This window comes from Schistocerca gregaria, unplaced genomic scaffold (assembly GCF_023897955.1).
Source record: "Schistocerca gregaria isolate iqSchGreg1 unplaced genomic scaffold, iqSchGreg1.2 ptg000565l, whole genome shotgun sequence".
Lineage (NCBI taxonomy): Eukaryota > Metazoa > Arthropoda > Insecta > Orthoptera > Acrididae > Schistocerca > Schistocerca gregaria.
Window position 1 is genome coordinate 140001 of NW_026061957.1, and position 4746 is coordinate 144746.

Below are 4746 nucleotides of genomic sequence, written 5' to 3' on the forward strand. Positions count from 1 at the left end.
AGGATTCCAGGGAACTCGAACGCTCATGCAGAAAAGAAAACTCTTCCCCGATCTCCCGACGGCGTCTCGGGTCCTTTTGGGTTACCCCGACGAGCATCTCTAAAAGAGGGGCCCGACTTATATCGGTTCCGCTGCCGGGTTCCGGAATAGGAACCGGATTCCCTTTCGCCCAACGGGGGCCAGCACAAAGTGCATCATGCTATGACGGCCCCCATCAACATCGGATTTCTCCTAGGGCTTAGGATCGACTGACTCGTGTGCAACGGCTGTTCACACGAAACCCTTCTCCGCGTCAGCCCTCCAGGGCCTCGCTGGAGTATTTGCTACTACCACCAAGATCTGCACCGACGGCGGCTCCAGGCAGGCTCACGCCCAGACCCTTCTGCGCCCACCGCCGCGACCCTCCTACTCGTCAGGGCTTCGCGGCCGGCCGCGAGGACCGGCCATGACTGCCAGACTGACGGCCGAGTATAGGCACGACGCTTCAGCGCCATCCATTTTCAGGGCTAGTTGCTTCGGCAGGTGAGTTGTTACACACTCCTTAGCGGATTCCGACTTCCATGGCCACCGTCCTGCTGTCTTAAGCAACCAACGCCTTTCATGGTTTCCCATGAGCGTCGATTCGGGCGCCTTAACTCGGCGTTTGGTTCATCCCACAGCGCCAGTTCTGCTTACCAAAAGTGGCCCACTTGGCACTCCGATCCGAGTCGTTTGCTCGCGGCTTCAGCATATCAAGCAAGCCGGAGATCTCACCCATTTAAAGTTTGAGAATAGGTTGAGGTCGTTTCGGCCCCAAGGCCTCTAATCATTCGCTTTACCGGATGAGACTCGTACGAGCACCAGCTATCCTGAGGGAAACTTCGGAGGGAACCAGCTACTAGATGGTTCGATTAGTCTTTCGCCCCTATACCCAGCTCCGACGATCGATTTGCACGTCAGAATCGCTACGGACCTCCATCAGGGTTTCCCCTGACTTCGTCCTGGCCAGGCATAGTTCACCATCTTTCGGGTCCCAACGTGTACGCTCTAGGTGCGCCTCACCTCGCAATGAGGACGAGACGCCCCGGGAGTGCGGAGGCCGCCGCCCCGTGAAGGGCGGGGAAGCCCCATCCTCCCTCGGCCCGCGCAAGGCGAGACCTTCACTTTCATTACGCCTTTAGGTTTCGTACAGCCCAATGACTCGCGCACATGTTAGACTCCTTGGTCCGTGTTTCAAGACGGGTCGTGAAATTGTCCAAAGCTGAAGCGCCGCTGACGGGAGCGATTATTCCGCCCGAGAGCATCCCGAGCCAACAGCGGCGCGGGTCCGGGGCCGGGCCAGGTAGGTCCGTCATCCGGGAAGAACCGCGCGCGCTTGCCGGGAGCCCGAGCGCCCAAAGGGGCGAATCGACTCCTCCAGATATACCGCCGAGCAGCCAGCCAGGACACCGGGGCTCTGCCCAACAGACGCGAACCGAGGCCCGCGGAAGGACAGGCTGCGCACCCGGGCCGTAGGCCGGCACCCAGCGGGTCGCGACGTCCTACTAGGGGAGAAGTGCGGCCCACCGCACACCGGAACGGCCCCACCCCGCGGCGAGTGGAAAGGCAACCGGACACGACCCCGCCGCGGATTGCTCCGCGCGGGCGGCCGGCCCCATCTGCCGAGGGCGGGGGCCAGTGGCCGGATGGGCGTGAATCTCACCCGTTCGACCTTTCGGACTTCTCACGTTTACCCCAGAACGGTTTCACGTACTTTTGAACTCTCTCTTCAAAGTTCTTTTCAACTTTCCCTCACGGTACTTGTTCGCTATCGGTCTCGTGGTCATATTTAGTCTCAGATGGAGTTTACCACCCACTTGGAGCTGCACTCTCAAGCAACCCGACTCGAAGGAGAGGTCCCGCCGACGCTCGCACCGGCCGCTACGGGCCTGGCACCCTCTACGGGCCGTGGCCTCATTCAAGTTGGACTTGGGCTCGGCGCGAGGCGTCGGGGTAGTGGACCCTCCCAAACACCACATGCCACGACAGGCGGCAGCCTGCGGGGTTCGGTGCTGGACTCTTCCCTGTTCGCTCGCCGCTACTGGGGGAATCCTTGTTAGTTTCTTTTCCTCCGCTTAGTAATATGCTTAAATTCAGCGGGTAGTCTCGCCTGCTCTGAGGTCGTTGTACGAGGTGTCGCACGCCACACCGCCAGCCGGCTGTGCACGCTACCGAGAAAGTACCGGTATGCGAACCGCCAGGCGACGGGCGCGCATCGCACGTTTAAGGAGACGCGGCCGGCCACACAGGCGACCACGACACTCCCACGTCTCCGAAGCGGGACAAACGCCGCGCGCTTCAGTATACGTAGCCGACCCTCAGCCAGACGTGGCCCGGGAACGGAATCCATGGACCGCAATGTGCGTTCGAAACGTCGATGTTCATGTGTCCTGCAGTTCACATGTCGACGCGCAATTTGCTGCGTTCTTCATCGACCCACGAGCCGAGTGATCCACCGTCCTGGGTGATCTTTTCCTTTTCAGTCTCCCACTGTCTCTTTCAAGACAGTAGCATTTGCGGGACTGAGGCGTCTGACGGCCCCTGTTCCACTATTTTTTTTTGTGTCCAACGGCCTCACAGCCGATGGGCGTCGTACGGCTCCACACCGGAGCGGACAGGCACTCGGGCGAACGTCATTCAAAACCGGCGCCAGGCGCCAGGTACCGCAGGCCAGCCGCTCCAGAGCTTCAGCGCTCGTACCACACAACAACAACACTTCCGCTAGTTTTGAGAGGCACGCGTGGTTCCGCACGCGGCGCACGGCCACTGCCGTACAGGTAGCGTGTTGCGCGACACGACACGACACGCACATCGAAAGACATGCAGTCTAGTCGGTAATGATCCTTCCGCAGGTTCACCTACGGAAACCTTGTTACGACTTTTACTTCCTCTAAATGATCAAGTTTGGTCATCTTTCCGGTAGCATCGGCAACGACAGAGTCGATGCCGCGTACCAGTCCGAAGACCTCACTAAATCATTCAATCGGTAGTAGCGACGGGCGGTGTGTACAAAGGGCAGGGACGTAATCAACGCGAGCTTATGACTCGCGCTTACTGGGAATTCCTCGTTCATGGGGAACAATTGCAAGCCCCAATCCCTAGCACGAAGGAGGTTCAGCGGGTTACCCCGACCTTTCGGCCTAGGAAGACACGCTGATTCCTTCAGTGTAGCGCGCGTGCGGCCCAGAACATCTAAGGGCATCACAGACCTGTTATTGCTCAATCTCGTGCGGCTAGAAGCCGCCTGTCCCTCTAAGAAGAAAAGTAATCGCTGACAGCACGAAGGATGTCACGCGACTAGTTAGCAGGCTAGAGTCTCGTTCGTTATCGGAATTAACCAGACAAATCGCTCCACCAACTAAGAACGGCCATGCACCACCACCCACCGAATCAAGAAAGAGCTATCAATCTGTCAATCCTTCCGGTGTCCGGGCCTGGTGAGGTTTCCCGTGTTGAGTCAAATTAAGCCGCAGGCTCCACTCCTGGTGGTGCCCTTCCGTCAATTCCTTTAAGTTTCAGCTTTGCAACCATACTTCCCCCGGAACCCAAAAGCTTTGGTTTCCCGGAGGCTGCCCGCCGAGTCATCGGAGGAACTGCGGCGGATCGCTGGCTGGCATCGTTTATGGTTAGAACTAGGGCGGTATCTGATCGCCTTCGAACCTCTAACTTTCGTTCTTGATTAATGAAAACATACTTGGCAAATGCTTTCGCTTCTGTTCGTCTTGCGACGATCCAAGAATTTCACCTCTAACGTCGCAATACGAATGCCCCCGCCTGTCCCTATTAATCATTACCTCGGGTTCCGAAAACCAACAAAATAGAACCGAGGTCCTATTCCATTATTCCATGCACACAGTATTCAGGCGGGCTTGCCTGCTTTAAGCACTCTAATTTGTTCAAAGTAAACGTGCCGGCCCACCGAGACACTCAACAAAGAGCACCCTGGTAGGATTTAAACGGGGTCCGCCTCGGGACGCGAAAGCACCCCTTCGGCTCGCCCCACCGGCAGGACGTCCCACGATACATGCCAGTTAAACACCGACGGGCGGTGAACCAACAGCGTGGGACACAAATCCAACTACGAGCTTTTTAACCGCAACAACTTTAATATACGCTATTGGAGCTGGAATTACCGCGGCTGCTGGCACCAGACTTGCCCTCCAATAGATACTCGTTAAAGGATTTAAAGTGTACTCATTCCGATTACGGGGCCTCGGATGAGTCCCGTATCGTTATTTTTCGTCACTACCTCCCCGTGCCGGGAGTGGGTAATTTGCGCGCCTGCTGCCTTCCTTGGATGTGGTAGCCGTTTCTCAGGCTCCCTCTCCGGAATCGAACCCTGATTCCCCGTTACCCGTTACAACCATGGTAGGCGCAGAACCTACCATCGACAGTTGATAAGGCAGACATTTGAAAGATGCGTCGCCGGTACGAGGACCGTGCGATCAGCCCAAAGTTATTCAGAGTCACCAAGGCAAACGGACCAGACAAGCCAATCCGATTGGTTTTGATCTAATAAAAGCGTCCCTTCCATCTCTGGTCGGGACTCTGTTTGCATGTATTAGCTCTAGAATTACCACAGTTATCCAAGTAACGTGGGTACGATCTAAGGAACCATAACTGATTTAATGAGCCATTCGCGGTTTCACCTTAATGCGGCTTGTACTGAGACATGCATGGCTTAATCTTTGAGACAAGCATATGACTACTGGCAGGATCAACCAGGGA

The 4746-nt window shown here is 56.7% G+C and overlaps 3 non-coding genes across 3 annotated transcripts in view; all 3 read right to left on the bottom strand.

The window, feature by feature from the left end:
• The window catches only part of LOC126315150 (large subunit ribosomal RNA), a 4222-nt gene extending 2080 nt beyond the window's left edge, over positions 1–2142 (bottom strand). Inside the window, exon 1 of the ribosomal RNA XR_007555878.1 lies at positions 1–2142. This exon is cut by the window's left edge and continues 2080 nt beyond it. This is a non-coding gene — a ribosomal RNA (large subunit ribosomal RNA).
• A 188-nt stretch (positions 2143–2330) lies between these two features.
• LOC126315161 (5.8S ribosomal RNA) lies at positions 2331–2485 on the bottom strand. The gene has a single exon (XR_007555884.1). It is a non-coding gene; the product is annotated as a 5.8S ribosomal RNA (ribosomal RNA).
• Positions 2486–2853: 368 nt separating this feature from the next.
• LOC126315181 (small subunit ribosomal RNA) lies at positions 2854–4746 on the bottom strand. The gene has a single exon (XR_007555902.1). It is a non-coding gene; the product is annotated as a small subunit ribosomal RNA (ribosomal RNA).